At 46.1% G+C, this 21937-nt stretch overlaps 1 non-coding gene across 1 annotated transcript; it reads left to right on the top strand.

Annotated features, from left to right (window-relative positions):
* The first annotated feature begins 970 nt into the window (after positions 1-970).
* On the top strand, positions 971-1044 carry Trnas-gga (transfer RNA serine (anticodon GGA)). Its single transcript has one exon. It is a non-coding gene; the product is annotated as a tRNA-Ser (tRNA).
* The last annotated feature ends 20893 nt before the right edge of the window (positions 1045-21937 follow it).

The raw sequence follows: 21937 nt of genomic DNA, 5'->3' as shown, positions 1-21937 counted from the left end.
GTCGGCCTGGTTTATAAACCGAATTTCGCGTGTCTGTTATACTTATTGAATATTGAAGACGGCTACCAGTGGAAACGAGGTTCTAACAGCAGAATTTAAGTAGCGTTTTGTCGGAAATAAAACGAGCATATTATGCAGTATAAGGCATATGCAACATTGTCTGGTTAACTTCCCTGCCTTTCCTCTTCTCGCTTTCTCTCTCTCTCTCTTTCTTTATCTGACCACCAGCACCAAGCCCCTTCTCATATGCCACCGCATGAAGTGAGCGATACGACAGGCAAGTAGTGAACATTATTTGCGAACACTAACGTAGAATGAACGCTGCCTTGTTTACGCGGTGTGTAGACACAAGGCACGTTCGCCTAAGCCTGTGATCTGTTATAAAAAATACGTGATGGATACTCGATGCTTAGATGCATCCGTATAAGTTAATTTGTGCTAGAGACAGGGTTCTTGTTACGAATCAAGCAGCGCACTACTCGAAGCTTAGGTTTTTGGAGTCAGCCTATGCGATAAGGCTTTCCTCTGCATTGACTGGCGTGGCAAAGTGGCATCGGAATTTATTCGTGGCTAGGGAAGCGTCAGGTGTCATTAATTATTACTCGTGCTTTGATTCGCCTAACGCACCGTTTTAAATTTCTTTCGCTTGCCTGTGTCTGCATAGATTTAAGGTTTGATGAACATCAATAATTGCTGAGGTTTTAAGTGCCAGACAACGTTTGATTATGAGGCACGCAGTAGTGTGTCTGGGACTCTGGGTTAATTTTGATTACATGGGGCAAGAAAAGGAAATTAGCCAACCACCCGTTTGTAGCACGAAGCCACAAGGAAATCCATACGGATTTCTCAGAAATAAACTCTTAGCCGCCAAAAAATTCGTCCTGCGGGATTCCGCAGAACTGATCTGCAATATGTGTCCAGTTGCTCCGAGTTGTCGATGAATTCGCCCTAGCGCTGCCAATTGCTAGCTTCCTGGTTAGCTCAATCGGTAGAGCGACCGCCCTGGAAAGGCGTTGGTCCCGGGTTCGAACCCCGGACCAGGACGAATTTTTCGCCAACAAGCGGCTTTATTTCTGAGAAATCCGTATGGATTTCCTTGTGGCTTCGTGCTACAAACGGGTGGTTGTCTAATTTCCCTTTCTTAACCCTTGCGGGATTCCGCAGAACTGATTTCCATTACATGGGGTACTTTAATGTGCGCTTAAATCTAAGTACACAGGTGTAAGTATTTCGCCCCCATCAAAATGCGGCCGCCATGACCTGGAATCTACCCCCCCGCCTCGAATTGAGCAGCGCGACTCCATATGGGCTACTCAACCACTGTGCTTTGCTTGGTCAACGTACATACATATCGCGGAATGGCGAAGCCTCAGGAGAAAAACTGACGAAGCTCCTCCTTACCTCATTTTTTTTTTACTGCAGAAGTGGGCAGCGCGGCCTCAACGCAGCGCGGTCTTACCAATGGAGGCTTGTTAGCCTGCATTTGCTTGACGCAAATAACAGCACGCAGCCAGAAAATGACGACGAGGGAGTCGCCATTATGGTCCAGCACCGTCTCTTCGGCGCCGTATGCATAGAAGTAGTCCGCTTTGCAGAGCTTCTCTCTGTTTTCGAGCGTTTTCCTGTGAAGGCAGCCTACAGACAAAGTTATTTTTTTTCTAAACCGTACTTCAATATGACTGGTGCAATGGCTGCCCGAGCTGCTTGTGTCAAAGACAAGCACGACAACGGCGCACGCGCCTGCGCTCACCGTGGTACACTGCAGCCGATCGTCCGCGCGAGCGGCTGAGTTCTGAGCGACTCCCCATCAGGAGCCCTCTTTCGGCGCTCCATCTATCCAGCCCTGGTCTCCCTTAGGGAGCCCTTAAAGACGCCATCAAGTTCTAAACGGCTAGCCATCGATCGCGAATGTCGAGACCGCCTACGGTAGTTCGTGTGTGTGACCTGCAGGACCGTAAGCAGAATGACCTCAACGTGAAATCCTGGGGGGGACAGGGACACGTGTCATAGTGCTAGGTGATACCGTTAACACAGAGGCTCGGTCAACGGCGAAAGAAACAGCGCACAGACGACATTGAGTCGACGTAGCGGTAAGGACGGTGAAAATATGAGTTAGTAAATGCCGCCATTCGCCTACGTGCGCCGGACTCAAGGATGCTGTGAATAAGTGGTCGTGACATAAGCTTGCGCGATAGATGTGTGTTCTTGTATCGAATTGTGCAGTTTCCGTGCGGGGGTATTTTTTCGGTCTTCTCGCCGTAGCTGTATCGTTATTGGAGGTTCGTAGCACTTTAGATGCCCGGCTTGTCCTCTGACTTTAAATCTCATGTGGCGCGATCGGCCATCAGAGTGATTACATCCTACGCCGGACAAATCGGCGCTAGTTCTGGGAGCGAAGTAGAAGAGCAACAACAGGATTGTGATAAATCAGTGCACTAAGAGAGCGCACACCGGTTCATGATGGTGATCATTTTTTTATCTAAGAGATTCGTCGAACCTTTACCTTAACAGCTCTGCTGTAACATTAAAATAAAATATTCACTGACGATTGCGATACTGCATAATGCGAATTTTGGGCGCATTTTCGTGTTGTGGCAACGCCAACTGTGTTTCAAGTTTTGGCTATCCGCAGTCGTACCAATGTAACGTTCGTTACATATAGGCGCCGTCCACTGACCAGAGGGAGCTGCGTTGCTCGCACTAGCCCGTCCCAAGTTCGCTGACATTGGCCGTTAGGGGCACGCAGAAAACAGACGCGCGCACGCGTCCCCCCTGTAGCCCGGCCGCAATCCGCCCACTCATGCAGGGAGGGAGACGCGCGCATCGCGTTCCATTTTAACCGACCCCGTCTCATTATTGCTTTTTTTTATCTGTTAGGTTTTGCGTTCTGGCGCTACAGTCGCACTGGAAAACTCGACCGTACCGTGCCTATTGCCACAGAAACTGCAAGCGCTCGTGTTCTGCGGACACCACTCTTTTCTTTGCAAGCATCGCGAACCAAGCGAAAGGACGATAGCGCTCGGGTGCTACACACACACCACTCTACGAATTGCAGGTCTCGCTAAAGAAGCGAAACGCCGAGAGCCCCGTTACAACAAGCGAAGCCAGCCGCAGTGCATGTGCCAGCCCTACATGCGCCCGACCTCCAACCAATGGGCCAGACGGAGGAAGGAAGCGAGGTTAGAGGCCAGCGGCTCGTGACATTGACAGACTTCGCGATCGCTCTCTTTCGTCCTCGTTCGCTCTATCGGTTAAGCCGCCGACGCCAACGGCGACGTCGCAAGCAATCAGGCAAGCGGATTTTCAAAGCGGAAAGGCAACGAGGGCACGCGGCTGTTCCGACCGGCCGCGTTGCCTTCCGCCGCTTCGCCGCGTTGCCTTCCGCCGCTTCGCCGCGGGGGCGCAGCAATCCACCAATCCCTAGAATCACTGTATATGCTACCTTTCGGTAGCAGAGTAGCGCATAGGTCCGGCTAGCAACCACAACTATGCGGTGAAGTCGCACTCCATTTTTGCAGGCGACATGCCTACCGCGTCGCCGATAAACATGTCTGGCGTGTCGAAGGCCGGCGATAAACATTGGCTGTCGATAACTAGTGTTAATTGAGTGAGCTGCAGCGGCGGCGTCGAGAGATACAAAAAATTGGCCCGAGCGGCAGCTACTCCGCAATGCATGGTTGCTAGCGGCGTTGGAAAACAGATGCGCAACTCTGCTACCTAAAGGTAGCATATACAGTAACTCTACCAATCCCAAGTGGGCATGTCGCCATTTTGCGGCACTACACGACACTACGCACACGCGTCTCGGGCCCTGATTGGCGGCGGCCAAAGCGGCGAACTTTTCTGGGTGGTCCATGGAAGTATGTCTGGGCGCGATCCGGGCAAGCGGCCGCGGGTTTTTCGCTTTTGCGGATAATCCGCGTCCGCTTTCCGGATCCGCCTCTCCGTTTTCCGCAACCGCGTTCGGCTTGCCTTTGAGCTGCGCTCTAAAAAAACTCAGGCATAGGCTCATACTCGCTTACTGATTTGCATGAACTTGATTCCGGGAATGCGAGGGATGTGCCGGAATTTTATCGTATCAGCCATATTGAACTAAAGGTTTTCCGTTTCCAGTACTACTATTCCCTATGCCTCCTTCGCTTACGTCGAAGATACAGTGTGAAAGAAGTATTTGTCAGAAACTAAGAAATGGTCCCCGGGCGACTGCCGAAGTTCGCCAGGATAAGGTGTAGTGCTGTGCACTACAATTGCGGCTCCCAAACGATTAGCTGTCAAGGATCTTATCCTCATGTTGTTGTTCACGGGGCGGCACACTGTTCTCTTATGCTAGATTATCCTGTATTGTTCACCTTTTGTTCTAAGCATCTGCCCCAGTTCTTTTGTACTTTAGTCTCGCAACTTAATGAGACGCATTATCGCTTTCCAAGATAGGAATCATCAAAGTTATTTCTAACCATCAGTGCACAGTACTCATAATTGTCAATTTTTTCATTAATTACACTTGCAGTTATTTGGCACTTATCTTTACTAAACTCTTGCTCTCATTTCCCGTGTATATTAGGCAACCCTCGACTTATATCATTACCTCCTTTTCACAGCAGTTTTTATTTTTTATTGGGGATTTCATAACACCTGAGCGAACGCTCAGCTTCCGTTTGGCTGGGTGCGAATTTCGGTAAGCTCCACGAGTAACATGTAGTCGCTAGGTGCTAGCGCCGTAAAACCATTATATCATGTTGTTCAACAGATTACCGAGAGTATATCATCACGTGAACTATGATTTACTTGTTCAATTGTGCATATCCCTCTATGTCCAGTGGTTAATGTTTGCTCTAAAGACACATTACATAACGCACGTCTTGAATCTACGAAAATTAACAAATTAAAAAGATGAACGTGTTATTAGAAGCAGCTGTGCAGTTTATTGAAACGCTTTTGAAAAACTCATCGATTCTCTACGGCCGAGAAAGAAAGCGCCATCACTCAAATACTTTCTATTTACTTTCGCATTCATTTACTCCGCGCTGATGTTGTACAGTGGTTACGGCACTCGACTACCGGCGCGAAAGTCGCGGGTTCGATCCCGACCGTTGCTGTTGCGTTTCGTTGGTGGCGAAATGCTAGGGGCCCAATTACAGTGCGATGTCAGTTCACGGTTAGAGCACCAGATGGACGAAATTTCCGGAGCCTGCTACAATATCCCTCATAATCACATGGTGATTTTGGCACGTAAAACCCTAGATCTCAATAAACACCTTCTTTCTATTCTTCACGTTTTTGTTCATTCACACGTGTTGCGCTTTTTACCTAACCTTTATTTTTCGATACCCTGAAAGGATACGCAACGTAGTATAACTTGACACCCTAACCGTCAACCATTCAAAACACTTTAATATCTCGTTTCTCTTCTACTCGAAACCACCGTAGATGTAATACGAGATATCAATACTCACGAAAAGCAAAAATCTCTTTAATTTTATTCCGTGCCAAATTAAACGGACAAGGCAAAACAACAGTGGCGATCTCCATTGACCGCTGACATTTCCCCTTCAAACTGCTGCATACGCCTTTACGTTGTTCCCAATCGGCGTCGCGCAGCATCGTCATTCTATCCCATCATTCCCTTACCCCCTTCTCTTCTTCTCTTTCCCAACATTCTTCTCTAGCCTTCCTCTCACTTCCAATTCCGTTTTCCTCCCCAACGACCACTTTTTTTATTGCTGAATTCTTTTAATTTCTACGTGTTACAATCCGCCGCTTGAAAATTCCGTTGCTGCGGTTGCCCATAAGGGGACCCTAAACCACTCTAAGTTCAAATACGAGCGACTGCTTTCTTTCTCGCCTTAGCTAGTCTTCCTACAGGCGCTATCTCCTCTTCGCCACCTATTTTTTCGCAGAACACGTGGACAAAGTCAGGACTAAGCGTTGAGCCTATTACAATTTAGCGCTTTTCGGCTGCACGATGTTACTTCCGCTTGCGTAGTCAAAAACGCGCAAAGCGAAGTGAAATCATTTGATCGCGCACGATAGTCATGCGAGGCGAGACAGAATGGGAGTGCGACTGCATGGCAAAGAAGGGTACGGGAGAATTCACGACTGTAGTAATAATAATCTCTGGGGATTTACTTCGCGAAACCACGATACGATTACGAGAGACGTCGTAGTGGAGGGCTCTTTAACGTGCACTGACACTGCACAGTACACAGGCCTCTAGCATTTCGTCTCGATAGGAGATTCACGACTGATAGTCCTCGTATAAGGACCAGTCGAGAGCTTATTTCCTCATGACGTCACGGGAACAGACTGCTGGCGTAACGAATTGTGCCGAAAAGACGGGAAACCCCAGCAAAGTGTAATGCGCTCGTGCTTTGTGTTTTCTCACGCTCTTTAGGGAACCAGAGCTGGAGTTCTCATGATGCGGGACGCGCCGCCCTGGCGGTCAAAGCGCGCTTATATCATCCGCTTCCACAGGCGAGAGTGGCGAGTGGTAGAGGCGATGCGGGCACGCATCGCAGAAACAAAACAAAAGGAGGCTGGCAGTTCTGTTGCGCATTCAATTGACACAATATGTAGGAATGAGGGAGGATGCATCCTTCTACGATTTCCTGTTAAACCATACGAATAAGAACGGACGCAGCGTTGCATCCAGGTAGTCAGGCGAGCAGAGTATACTCTGCTCTTGCTCTCCTGTCTAGTGGTGTCGGCCTGGTTTCTAAATCGAATTTCGCATGTCTGATATACTTATTCAATATTGAAGACGGCCACCAGTGTAAAGCTGGGCCAAACAGCAGGATTTAACCAGCGTTTTGTCGGGAATAAATCGAGCATATTATGCAGCATACGGCATATGAATCGATTTTTTTTTCATCTGACCACCACCACCACCAAGCCTCTTCTCATATGCCACCGCGTCAAGTGAACGATACGACAGGCATGTAGTCAACATTATTTGCGAACTGAAACTTACAAGGAACGCTGCCTCGTCTACGAGGTTTGACGCGGATGCACTCATGTTGACACCAAGTAGCATGTCTCCATCGCGACGACTGCTGATGTGTCAAGATATACCTGGACACATCATATAGTGAATCCCGCGCAAAGATGGCGTTAACAAGCACGTAGTAAACACTGATGCTCGATATGCACTCCTTCAAAGCGGCGTGAAACGCGAAGAGAAACGCGACGAGGGTCGCGTCTTCCCTCTAGCATGGCCTGTTCATTCTCACAGGATGAGCGGGAAACGCGGTGCGACAGCCAGGCGAGCGTCGGAGAACTATTTATCGATATGGATGGATGCTATGGGCGAGGCTTGGGCTAGTGCCGCCGCCTCGCAGTGTGTTAGAGAGCACAAAATTACACTTTTCCTAATGGAAACGCGTCGTATGGGCCGGTAGTAGCAACGGTGCGTCGCCGGGGCTAATTGCGGCGGCAACGAAGTTTTTCTTTGTTTCTTCGAGCCTGGTGGCACACATGTCACCGCCCCGTTATAAAGCGGACGCTCATAGCATTCATACATCTATCGAAGAGCACTGCAAGAGCAAAGCGTTAAACGTAAAGGGCGCGTTCATGTATACTCCGCTATGTGTTCGGCGGTAGCTCAGGGGGCTAAACGCACGCCAGCCGTCTGTCGCGGACCGAGAGATCATGGGTTCGACTCCTGTCAACGGATCTTCTTCTTCTAGTTTTTTTCATTACCATCTGATGGCGTTCATTTTGCTTACGTATTTCCGTGACGGAAATACGTCAAGAAAGTATTGGTGGACCCCGGCATAACACACTTTCGTGTTAAAGAAAACATAATAAAGGGCAAGAAGCCAGCTGGTCGAGCAAGGCGTATCATGGATCCATAAAAAAGACGTGACCCTACTGCATTGCCGGACGTCACAGATTCCTGGTATAAAATTCGCTTTGGGGAGGATCTTGAACCTGACCCTACTGGGAAGCGAAGCGTGGCAAACGGAGAAGTACAAAGCACAGCAGAGCCACGCCAGAGCTGCAAACTGCGTCGAAAAAAAACAACCCTAGACAGGCGTTTTGCTCGAGCGAAGCCAATTGTGGTTGCAGTGTTGGCTACCCCTCTTATAACGCAGTAACAAACGTTACGTATGCACACCTATTACTATGCAAGCTATAGTCAAACTTTGTTCGACCCCTGGTGGATTACGCTCACCCCACGACCGCTACTTATGATACGCTCATCATCGCTCTGTAGCGTGCACTTCGTTTTAATAAAACTGACGTCTCCGATATCACTTCGGACCATGAGCTACCCGCTGGTGTAATCGACGTTCCTGGTATACCCACGGTATGCCTGCAACTACTCAAAGTACCCGAAGACGTCGATGCTCCTCATGGCGTTTGCCCTAAAGCAATAAAAGCAAAAAAGTCGGCCATATAAAGGCTAATACTCGCGGACTCCTTCTCAGGAAATTGGTTCCCAGTGACCTTGGGATCTACCAAAATATTATTGAATAAATGATTTTGAAATAAAGGCGTTTCGTATCCAGTAGGACTGTTCCTATGAATTCTTCGGTGACGTCGAAGATTAGGCTGTGAACGAAGTATTCGTCGGAAACTAACATACGTTCCCAGGGCGACTACAAAAGTTCGCAAAATACAAGGTGTAGCGTTGTGCAGTGCAATTACGGCTTAGAATGCGAATTTTGTCCATTGAGAACAGCCCATTCTAGTATATTGCAATTTAGTTTCATAACGTATCAGATGGCTCATGACTCTCCAACACCTGAGTTGTCAGCGATGCTTGTAAAAATTACCTCCAGTGCTCCGAAGAATGACTTTTTTAGGGGCGAAGCTCTTTAACGCGGCACCCGTTCGTCCCTCGTAGCGCGTAACCAGCCGTAACGCTAGTACCAGATCTTGACCTCCAAGGTGGTGCCGCTGGGAGATTTCTCCTGTGCGTTGTTGAACAATAAAAAATTCGCAGCCTGCGCGTTAACTAAAAGCCGACTTCTTCTGTCTCTCATTCCCATTAGCAGCCATTGTTTACCTCCAAGGTAGTGCCTGGGGAGATTTCTCCTGTGCGTGATTAAACAATAAAAAATTTGTTCAAAACGCCGTTGATTGATGAAATAAACCAACGAAAGACGCCAGATGTTTTCTAAAAGCAAAACGAAAAGATGCCAGATGTTTCTGAAGCAAAACGAAAAGACGCCAGCTGCTTAACGAAAGACGCCACATGTTTTCTAAAGCAATGGTTTTCTAAACAATAAAAATTCACAGCGTACATGTAAAATTAAAGTGAGCTGCAAGTCGTCATAACTCATCGAACCTTTAGTATAAACGCGCCCGATCTCACGTCGGTGATGATGTACTAGGCAGAATTCACGGAAGATTCACGGTTTACCGATGAACCTCCGCAGCTTCGCCCACTCATCATCATTCACTCCGTGGATATGCTGTGATTTTTTTCGTTATTTAAACTTAGAGTTAATGGCCGCTTATATTTACTAAACTTTGGCTTTTATATCACATGTATCTTATTTACCCAACCCTTAACCCGTACCGTTACATCCTTTTTACACCAGTTTTAATTTTTTATTGCGGTTTCATTGCATTCGACTCAATGCTCAGCTTTCGTTTCGCTGGGGACAAATTTTGTAGTGCTCCTTGAGTAATATATATTCGCCGGGTGCTAGCCTATGAAAATCATTATATTAGGATATTCATCAGATTAACCAGATCACATCCTGACGTGGACCATCAATCACTCGTTCAATTGTGCATATTCCTCTACTTTGCTTTAGCGGCACATTACTTAACACACTTCATGCACCCTGTCCCCATGTGTAGGGTAGCAAACCGGTTATCCTATGCTGGTTCACCTCCCTGCCTTTCCTTCTCTATTATTTTTTCTCTCTTCTCGCTCTCACGCATCTACGCAAACGAACTCATTGAAAAGCCCTACGAGTTACTAAAAACAGCCCCGAATTTTAATGCAACGCTTTTCAGAAAAGCTTCATCATTTATGCACTGCCGAAAACGAAAAGGCAATCAGTGATTAACTACTTTCTATTCTTTGTTTTCCCTTCAATGTAATGTCCGCAGTGCTGGTACGGTGGTTACGGCACTCGACCGCCGGCTCGAAAGTCGCGGGTACAAACCCGACCGTTGCGCTTACATTTCGTTGGTGAAGGAATGCTAGAGGCCCAGGTACAGTGCGATGTTAGTGCATGTTGAAGAGCACCGGATTGTCGAAATTTCCGGAAGGTACTGCGTTGCGCCTCATAACCATATGGTGGTTCTGGTAAGTTAAGCCCGAGATATCATTATCACCTTCTTCCTATTCTTAACGTTCTTGTTCATTTGCCCTGGTTTCGCTCTTTACCTAACACCTAGTTTTCGATGCATTGAAAGGATACGCAACAGCAAAACTTGATTCCTCTCCGTCGACCATTCAAAACACTTCAACAGCTCCTTCCTTTTTCTACGCGAAAGCACAGTAGATGTAATACGAGATATCGATCGACACGAAAACCAAGTGTCTTTCATTTTATTACGGGCCAAATTAAAGGGACAAGGCAAAACAGCCCTGACGAGATTTGTTTACCGCTGACATTTCCGCTGCAATCTTCTGCATACGCCTTTATGTTGATCCTAGTCGGCGTCGCGTTGCATCGTCATTATATCCCATAATTCCTTTTTTTTCTCCTTCTCTTCTTTTCTTTCTCTAACATTCTTCCCTAGCCTTCCTTTCACTTCCAACCTCGGTTTTTCTCCGCGGCGACTCGCTGTTTTATTGCTGAATTCTTTTAATTCCTACCTGTTCCCGTCTACCGCACGGACAATGCAATTGCTCCGGTTCCCGCCCTTACGGGGACCCTAAACCACTCCGAGTTCAAAGATGAGAGAGTGGTTTCCTTCTCGCCTTCACTGCCCTCCCTATAGGCGCTATCTCATCATCGCTACTTATTTTTTCATGAAACACGTGGGCAATGTCAGCACTAACCGTTGAACGTGGCAGGACTTCGCGCTTTTCGGATACCCGCAGTTGTCTCCGCTTGTGAAGTCGAAATCGCACGAAACGAAGCGAAATCAGTTGATCGCGCGCAATGGCTATACGACACAAGACAGAAAGGGCCCGTCACTGCGTGGGAAAGCAGGGTGAGCGTACCATTCACAACTGATATCCCTCGAATATGGACCAATGGAGAGCTGATTTTCTCATGACGTCGTTGCAACAGACTGCTGGAGTCGCGAATTGTGCCGAAAAGACGGAAAACCGCCAGGAGAAAGAAATGCCCTCGGTCTTTGTATTTTGCAGATGTGTTTTAGGGGCCCTTCAACGAAGGCATCGAGTTCGAAACTGCTATCCATCACTGCATCGCGAATGTCGAAGCCAACGTTATTAGATTAGCCAATCTAGTAACGTTGGTCGAAGCCATCTACGGTGCTTTTCGTGCGTGACCTGCCAGGGCCGTAACCAGAATGACCTCAACGTGATGTCCTTCAGGGCGGAGAGGGCGACGTGGAATAATGCTAGCTCATACCATTAGGAGAGTGCTCGGTCAACGGCGTCCCACCACGGTGGTTATGGCGCTCGGCTGCTGACCCGAAGGTCGCGGGATCGAATGCTGGCCGCGGCGGCTGCATTTTCGATGGAGGCGAAAATGTTTGAGGCCCGTGTACTTAGATTTAGGTACACGTTAAAGAACCCCAGGTGGTCAAAATTTCCGGAGCCCTCCACTACGGCGTCTCTCATAATCATATCATGGTTTTGGGACGTTAAACCCCAGATTATTATTATTATTATTATTATTATTATTATTATTATTATTATTATTATTATTATTATTATTATTATTATTATTATTGTTATTATTATTGAATCGGTCAACGGCGAAATGAACGGCGCAAGGACGAGTCTGAGTTGGCGTAGCGGAAAGGACAATGACAAAAGGAATTAGCGGACGCCGTCATTCACCTTTGCCAGCCGGATTCAACGTTTCTGTTTATACTTCGGTGTGACATAAGCTCGCGCGAATAATCTCATTTCTCTTGATGATTAGGCAATTTCCATGCGGCGATATTTTTTTCATTGTTTTCGCTGTAGCTTTCTTTTTTTTTAAGGACATAATGTTAAAGATCTTGAAGAACGGCACCCGAGTCCTCTCTCTGACGTCACACGCGAGGGGGCGCCACTCAGAGATCTCGAGGCGAATAGTGGATTACGCTGACCCGATGCTGACCCGGTGGATTACGCTGACCCGACGACCGCTACATGTGACACGCTCATCATGGCACTGTAGCGTGTACATTGTTTCAATAAAAGTGACCTCTCTGACATTACGTCGCACCATGAGCTACCCGTTGGCGTAATCGATGTTCCTGCTATGCCCACGGCATGAGTGCAATTACTGAATGTACACAAATACGAATACAAAAACTTGTCTTAAAGAGAAACACCAAAAAATTGTATGGCAGCTCCACTATTGTGAAGCCTGACTAAGTGCATCACAAGGGCACCCAGCGATTCCCGTTCGTAAGTTTCCCTCTGCTCCGTTTACCAAAGCGTCTATGACGCCAATGTTCGTGGTAAGCATGTAGGGATTCCCCGGCACGAGTAAAATCTTGTTAGGCAGATTCACAAACTCGGTGTGCGACATGTGCACTGCGTTTTGCTGCGCTTGATCGACTTCCTGCTTGTTACGGCAGTCGAGATACACGTGACGTCTCCAGCGAGTTCCGTCAGATTGTTTCCCCATCATATGTAATCACGTAGGGTCACCGCGCCGGCGTGGTGCCGATGCAGGGAAGGCACAGGGGGAGGGGCATTGTCTTGCTCGGCGTGGCATTGGGGCCCTCCCTTGAGCTCCGCCAGAGTCAGCCCCATGTTTCCGAAATGTATTAGAGATCTTAAGTTTATAATGCGATTACATCTTTGCTATTTCCATTATTTATGTTATATTAGACCTTGTTCGTCCATTTTAACTTGGATTTGAGCATTGCTAGCCTTGTTATGACCTGTATTCAGCGCTTTACTGTGAATGTGATGACGCCACATGAGTTGGATGGACGACCAGCCGAGCTCCTAAAGTGCTCCGCACGAAATATCGAATATAGGCTCATACAGATACTCGCTGAGTGCTACTCATAAAATCGATTTCCACAATGCGAGGGACCTGCCAGCATTTTATCGTATAAATCATTTTGAACTAAAGGCGTTTCTTTACCAATACGGCTGTTCATATTACTCCTTCGCTGACGTCGAAGATTAGGCTGTGAAGGAAGTATTTGTCGGAGAATGAGAAACATTCCCAGGATGAGTGTGGAAGCTCGGAAGGGTAAGGTGTGGCGTCGTACACTACAATAATGGCTCCATAAGCAGTTTGCGGGCCATGTTGTGCCTTTCGTATTGTATCTGTTATTGAGGTGTGTTATCGCTCTCCAGCATATGAGTTTTTTTAACGTTGTCTCTAAAGAGCAGCTTAAATTACTGTTATAGTGTACTAGAAGCGTGTTGAGTGGACGGAAGAACCGGTTCCGCGCCTGCTTGGTGATGAGGCGCGGCGCGTTGAAAATACTATGGTGGCGCTATGGTCAAAGCGGATAGGGCTGCGTTGCGCCGGCTGTGAGGCACGCGCTTCCCGCCAAGCGTTCTTCTGGACGCCTGTGAGCGTCCTTTGCGGTGCAAGTACCGTGAAGTCCCGCGTTCCTCGATAGCTGTGCTGCGCTGCACGCGCACCTAGCCCATCCCCCTCGATCACAGCGCCCTCTGTTCTATCCAAAGCAGGCGCCTCAATTTGAGCCCCCTGGGTCGTCCCACTCACAAGCTTCTAGTACGCTGTAGTACTGTGAATCGTTAAATTTTTTTCATTATCCTTACAGTTAACTGGCGCTTATCTTCACTGAGCTTTTGCTCTGATACCACGTGTTACTACACTTACCATATCCCATTACCTCATTTTTACGGCAGTTTTTATTTTTTTATTGGTGTTTCTTAACATTGGAGCCAATCCTCACCTTCTGGTTGGCTTGGGGCGAGTATAGGCTCCTTGAGAAACAAAATGGCGCTAATACTAGCACATGAAATTATTATGCCAAGTTGTTAAACAGATTAACGAGAGTGTATTCTCGCGTCGACCTTTATTAACTTGTTTGATTATGAATATGACTTCATGAACTTCAAGCAGTAGTCGTTTTCCGTAATGGCGTATTACTGAATGTAAGTCACATGTACATATTTCACCAATTCAAAAGCCCAACGTGTTACTCGAAACCGCTCAGAAGTTTAATCTAACCCTCCTCAGAACGTCTCGTTATTTCTCGGCTTCCGAGAAAGAAAGAGCGATCACTGAACAACCTCTTTCTATTGTTTACATTCTTGTTCATTTAATCATGCTCCGCTTTGTATGCAACACCTAATTTTCGATAGGCTCAAAGGGTAAGCCATGCAGTATGAGGACTCCGTATTCATCAACCGTTCCAAACACTTTCATAACTCGCTTATTTTTTTACGAGATAGCGCGATAGATATTATACGAGATATTCGCGCGCACGAAAACCCGACCGCTCTTTTTTTTTACTGCGGGCCAAATAAAGGGACGAGTCGAAACAAAATTTACGACGTCATTTGACCTCTGTCATTTCTTCAAACTTCTGCATACGATTTTATGTTCTTCTCCATCGGCGTCTGGCTGAGTCGTCATTCCATCCCGTAATTTCCCTTTTTTCCCTTCTCTTACTTTGTTTACCTAACATTCTTCACTAGACTTCCTCTCACTTCCTTCTCCACTTTTCTCCGCGACTACCTCTATTTTATAACCGAATTATTCTATTCCCGCCTCCATCTATCCGTCAGGAAAGACAATACATTTGCTCCGTGTCCACTCAAAGGGCCCCACAACGACCCTGAATCGACCCGGCTTGGTGGTCTTGTGGTGCTGGATTTCTGACCCGGAGGTCGTGTGACCGAATCCCGGTCGCAGCGGCCGCATTTTTATTGCAGCATAATGCTAGAGGCCCGGGCACCTAGATTTAGGCTCACGTTAAAGAACACCAGATGGTCAAAATTTTTTGTAATCCTCCACTACGGCCCCCCTACGCTTTCAGGTGTCTAGACTATGCAGCAGATGACACGTGCATAGAAGTCGTCTACAAGACGCCCAAAGTAAGCTAACTCATATCCGGACTGCCTCTCTCAGTCTTCTTGTTGTGCACCCACTCTGGCAATGCCAAACACGTTTCAATTATCGCTAGGCCCTGGCCACTACCTCGTTTAGGCTAATGCGAGCGTTATTTCTTACAGGCGCACGTCATGGCCTGTGGAAGCAAACTGTAATACGTAGGTTGTTTCCAAGACGTCTTGAAGATGTCGGTGGCATTGTTTTTGCACGCGCATGCTTTTGCGAACGTCTACTGTCACGGGCTGATATGTTATACCACTTTATAACTTAAGCCAATTTACACCTGCTTTTAACTTATAACTCACAAATTAAGAAGGGACAATTTACGGGCTCATTTTTCTTAATGATACACAACCTAATGAAAACCAACAGACATACGAGAGATTATCGGTCAACTACTATCCCGCAAACAGATCACGCGCTACGTGACGCCAGCAGGCAAAAAAAAAAAAGGAGAGTTCCACATTCTCCCTCATGCCGCCGGCTATTACTAACACTCTCACGTTTAAAAGCACAGATGCTGCGGTTGACGCATGCCTATAAGTCGTCTACCAGACGTCCAACGTAACAAAAAACACATCCTGACTGCCGCTCACAGGCTTCGCTGTCGCGTAGCCTCTGGAGACGCCAAAACACGCTGTATTTCGCTCGAGGCCCTTGCAATAGCCTCGTTTCGACTAATGCGAGCGCTAGCTTTTCCAGACGCGCTTAATGGCGCATGGATGCAAACTGCATTACGTACGCTATTTCGAAGACGTCTTAAAGACGTCGGTGGCACTGTTTTGACAAGCACACTTTCTTGCAAGCGTCTCCTGGCGTGGGCCTGTAACTTATACCAACCAGTTTCTATCTTCTACCAGTTTACACCCGCTGATAACTTATAACTCATAAATTGACAAGGACAATTTAAGTGCTCCTTCTGCATGTTAGACACAACCTTAATGAGAGCCAACAGACATGCGAGGGACTATTTTTCAACATGATACATCACGCGCTACGTCAACAGATCACGCACTACGCGACGCCGCAAGCAAAAAAAAAATGTTCTTCACACTCGCCGTCATGGCTACGAACGCCGCTGACTAACAATCCCATATTTTAATGCACAGATATGCCTGATATATTGAGCAGGAGGATGACCGTCGCCGGAGCTGAATCGGTAGAGCATCGGACGCGTTATTCGAAGGCTGCAGGTTCGGTCCCTGCCGGCAGCAGGTTGTCTTTCATCCACTTTAATTTATTCGCATTTATATGATAATAACTAAAAACAAAGTCCCCCATAATTCACAACTCATAACTCTGGAGCCTAAAAGGGATCTTTTAAGCGGACGCAAGAATAACGTCATTTTTCATTGTCGAAGCTAAGGACCACCTTCTTTTTCGAGTATATTTTCGTTTAGACCCAAGTAATCTCTATCGAAAGATCTCCAAAAGGCTCCAAGTATATCCACGAAGTCTGGTTCAATTTTTCTTGCCGATAAACACGCAATGTTTTCTGTTTTTCATTGTGCCTTGAGTCTTCCTTGTGCCATACCTAAAATGCTTCTAAAAATTCCGTAGCATCTTAAAACGAGGCTCTCACTGAATCACGTTGGTTCGGTATCCTCTTGCGAAACAGTCCTGATGAATGACTGTTGACAAAATAAATAGAGTCCACCGTGCATGGAATTGTTGTTAGCGTCAGCCGAAGAATAGTCTTCGTTCTTTTCTTTTTACATTTCACCTGAATCTTTAGACAGCCCAGGCGTCCAGCTTTCTTTTCTCGCACGGTAAATAATTCATTCATGTGCTATCTATAGCCATTTGATCAAAAGTACAGAATACAAACCAGCGGCTTACCATTGCGTACACAGTTCGAAGTCCTCGCAGTTTGTTTCTGTCGATTCACACAAACAAGCAAAACTAAATTAAAACGGGTATCATTATCGTTTTGCAAGGCCTTTTTTTTAACGTATAAAAGTGCTTTAGAGAAAAGTTTAGCTTGCGCGCCAAGATTGGGAACGCCACGAATTGTATGGGTGTTCGTGGTTGAGTGTTTATTAATCTTTTTTTTTTCAATAAATATAAGCCTGAAATCCTGTTCAAATATCTACTGCCCAAGATGTATGACATATATGTAAAAGGTGCTCCAAAGTGAATAATAAAACATTTTTTGAAGTGAAATGCACTTTAGTAATTAGGCTTCTTGTTTGATTGTAAAGCATCATTACCAAAGCCCGAGTTAAGAATGTGTCATGATGACGGTTCAGTTGAACAGGTTGTCCACTGTTCCTTTGAGTCGGCTACTTTATTTCGCTCTCACTGAGCTTGGGAAGCTGCTTATTAGAAACTTTTTTTTTCTTTTTTCAACTGTTGAAGCACGGCATTCTACTTTACTTGCATCGTCCATAAGCAGATATACGCCTTTTTTGAACTAGCTGATGTTTCTTACTTCATTTGATGGTCATTAACTTGAGGGTGCGCGCCACAAAGATGCCTAATATATATATATATATATATATATATATACGTGACAATGAAGCGAACTCACGGAAAGGGACTTGATGAAAGTTTAAGAGGTCTATGCAGTGTGGTTTGCGACGAAATATAATAGTGGCAACATAAATACATCGGAATACAGGAAAATGTGCCAGAAAGCCAACAGGAATGGCCTATGTGCGAGTTTACCTTGAGGGGACACTAAAGGCGAATTATATTTTGTATCAGAGTGAGAGGTTGATGCTTGAGAACATCTAAAACGTCAAGCACAGCAGTGTCGAGAAATTATGGTAAATGTTGGACACGATTTTTGACACCAGTGGGACATTCTGGAACAAAATCCCTTGTTCGAATAACGCTCTCAGCCCAACCGATTTCTAGTACTCAAAATATTCAAGATAGAAAAGGCCACTGCAGTGCGTTACAAGACGGAATAAAATACAAGTTGTGCGTCCAATTTGATTTGTAGAAAAAAATCACAGCATATCCACGGGGTGAATGATGATGAGTGGGGCGAAGCTACGGAGGGAATCATCTGTAAACCGTGAAACTCTTCCGTGAAATGCGCCCAGTACATAATATAAAGAGTGTGAAACATCGTGTATATATTAAACATCAAACTTTTATTGTACTGTTGGTTTACGTGGTCCCTTCATTATCACTTGTGATCGGTGAAATGCAAGGAAGAAGTCCGCTCCCGAGCGAAAGAGCGCCAAGAGCGACCGCATTCCCCGCTCGCCCTGTGCGAATTAAAGGCAAGGCTAGAGGGAAGACAGGACGCGCGTTCCACGACGCGAGGTCGGTAGCATGCCCAACGAAAGCCAACGGAACGCGATCGTGCAAGTGCTCCGGCTTCGCATCGCCTCATGGTTCCATTTAGCGTCCCAAAACCAAATATATTGCTCAAGGTGTGCCTTGCGTTTTTCGTAGAAATAATTTCTTTATCATGTACATTAAGACGAAAAGTTGAAAGCTCACTAGAGTGTATCGCCCGCAAAGTATGTCTTTTAGTGTGATTTAACTCTCGTACGGCAGGGCCCTCGCGCCGTTGACGATCGGGCGAGGTGGCTACATACAACTACTACTACCGCTACTACTACACTTTAAGAAAAACATCTGGCGTTCTTTCGTTCTGCTTTTACAAAACATCTGGCGTCTTTCGTTGGTTTATTTCATCAATCAACGGCGTTTTGAACAAAATTTTTATTGTTTAATCACGCACAGGAGAAATCTCACCAGGCACTACCTTGGAGGTAAACAATGGCTGCTAATGGGAATGAGAGACAGAAGAAGTCGGCTTTTAGCTAACACTTACACTTCTACTTCTACTAACGTTTCCTACTGGAACATGCCAATGGCTGCTAATGGGGAATGAGAGACAGAAGAATTCGGCTTTTAGTTAACGCGCACGCTGCGAATTTTTTATTGTTCAACAACGCACAGGAGAAATCTCCCACCGGCACCACCTTGGAGGTCAAAGCGTAAGACTTGTTACGGACTACTACGATGACGACGATTACGAGGGACGAACGGGTGCCACCTTGAGGAGCTTCGCCCCTAAAAGCAAGAACTTTATGAAGTTACCCTTGAAAACGATGCGAGTTCCGCTTTCGCCGGGCTGTGCTACACTTAATATTCGCCTTTAGTGCCCCTTTAGGAGAAATAGGTACAGTTAGGCTGGTGACTTAATGAGTCGGAAAGATAACTGTTGGCCAGTTAGTGCGAGGGAATGTGATTCAATGAAAATTAAGCGAAGCCTAAGATGGCAGAGAGTCACGTGGAACGAGGAAAATAGGAAATTTGCCGTCGTAAATACGAACGCCCTCGCGCAGGTCATGGTGACTTGGTGGTCCTTTGTCAGATGTCTTTGCCCTGCAGCTGACATAAGACATCCTGACGATAATGCCGATCGTCATCACTGTCATCATCATAGTATTGTAAGTACGATGTTGTGAAAAGCGTCGTCATTGCAGCGGTCTTCGCGAAGTGATCTGCCACCGTGATCTGATCCGCCATGAAATTACTTGATCAACACATTTGCCAAGAACATGAAACACGCTTTGTTATAAGTGGAGTGATTGTCTCATATTCAACGACGGGTGAAACCACTAATGCTCACTGTGGACACGAAATGGACAGTCAGAACAGCTTGGCTGCAAGTTCGCTTCTCATACTACAAAACGACCCGTGTATGTTGGTTGTATTTATTGCTACTCTTTCTCACGACATGCAACTGTTTGCCTCGCAAGAGCAGCTTGCTTGGAGAAAATTAATCCGGAACCTGAATTAAAGCTCGGAAGCCCGAGTAAATCCCCTTGCGCGTAGACACAGCGAAAGTAAAAAACAACTGCAGCAGATACAGTGGGAGATTATTATTTATTGGAATGTCAGGGAGGACTGCCTTGTTTGCCTTTTGGATATTACGTCCACTCAAATTTTAATCTGAATAAGAATTCCTCTCTTCGGTCCTATGTAAAACCGCAAGCTAAGCTAATTTGTATACGCTGTGAATATTTGAATTCCTTTGTTCGTTTTCAGATATGGCTGCGAAGCCAATTTCATTTTGTCCACCTGGACTCTTTCAATGCAGGCACTTGCCGTTGAAAAGACGTTTTCCTGAGAGTTGACCTTTCTCGGTGACGTTTCTTCCCTTTACTTTTAAAGCGAAAGCTTTACTGGCCTAGTCGCGCGAGATTTGCTGTGTATCTCCGCGAGGCCTTGAAGCGAAGAAGGGATACCCCGTGACAAGCCGCACGAAATTTAGTTGTGGCATTGCAGTTGTGCACGAGCATTTCTTAGCTTACTAAACGCACCTTCACCATTGATCCGTTTATATCTATCTATCTATCTATCTATCTATCTATCTATCTATCTATCTATCTATCTATCTATCTATCTATCTATCTATCTATCTATCTATCTATCTATCTATCTATCTATCTATCTATCTATCTATCTATCTATCTATCTATCTATCTATCTATCTATCTGTTAAATATTATGCTTGTCAAGAGGAGAGTAGACGATGAAGTGACAAGTGAACGTGGGCCCGAGCGCGCGCCCGCATTCCGGTTTTTAGTTTTTTTTACCCAGCGTCAAATAAACAAGACGTTCTCTACTTCGGCTCCGCTTCCTGGTTTTCAACACTATCTATCTATCTATCTATCTATCTATCTATCTATCTATCTATCTATCTATCTATCTATCTATCTATCTATCTATCTATCTATCTATCTATCTATCTATCTATCTATCTATCTATCTATCTATCTATCTATCTATCTATCTATCTGTCTGTCTGTCTGTCTGTCTGTCTGTCTGTCTGTCTGTCTGTCTGTCTGTCTGTCTGTCTGTCTGTCTGTCTGTCTGTTCTAGTCTAGTCTAGTCTAGTCTAGTCTAGTCTAGTCTAGTCTAGTCTAGTCTAGTCTTGGCGCTCTCGTGGTCGTCTCCTTCACTCGGTATATACGGTACCAAAATTGGCGTAGGAGGATATGTGTATATGACGAACACGATTCGCAGACTTTGGCATCAATAACGTGACTTCCCTGTCGAGTACGTCATTAAGTCCTTTCCACAACTCACGTGTGGCACATACCCGCATGCCGCAGCCCGCAGTATGCGGGTATGCGCGACAGGTGATTCACAGCCTATATCAATCCACAATTTGGAAATCTTAACGCGACATCGTGTAGGAGCCCGTGTCGCAGGAAATGCGGTGCCGGCGTAGGCAGCGTTGTCGATGGATAAAATATCCCGATGCAAACAAAGAATTAAAATCAACGCTTTAGAGGGAATCGAACCCAGGAACCCAGACAAACCCGCTTCGTGTACGAGCTTCAAGGGTGCATCGCGGCTACTCGCGCATGCCTGCGCTGCTGCTGACGACATTACTTTGTTTATGACATCGCGATAACAACTACATGTTAGACAGGTAGCTCGTGCGCGTCATCGATTCTCAGCGAACGGACCGTGTGTACTGGAGCGTGTTGTTTGTAGTTTATTTTCGAATGCCTCGCGCGCGTATTGCTACACTATGCGTGGTTTTCAAGAATTTCATGTGCCCTCACTGCCAAATTGAGAAAGCGGCCCGGATTTGCTGACCGCGCCTTACTATTTCTTTAACTTCTACCCTAAGAAGAGCCCATATCAGTTTCTCCCAAATTTTCGAGATTGTGCGCTAATTCTATACGTAAGATACATCGGTGACTACAACGGCGAAATATTTTAATTGCAAAAATAAAATAAGGGCAACGTTTTATTTCAAATTAGATGCACAACACATCAGGTCGACATAGGCTATCCCTTATGAAATGGGT

Source organism: Rhipicephalus sanguineus, chromosome 10 (assembly GCF_013339695.2).
Source record: "Rhipicephalus sanguineus isolate Rsan-2018 chromosome 10, BIME_Rsan_1.4, whole genome shotgun sequence".
NCBI lineage: Eukaryota > Metazoa > Arthropoda > Arachnida > Ixodida > Ixodidae > Rhipicephalus > Rhipicephalus sanguineus.
This window is presented reverse-complemented; position numbering and strand designations above follow the sequence as displayed.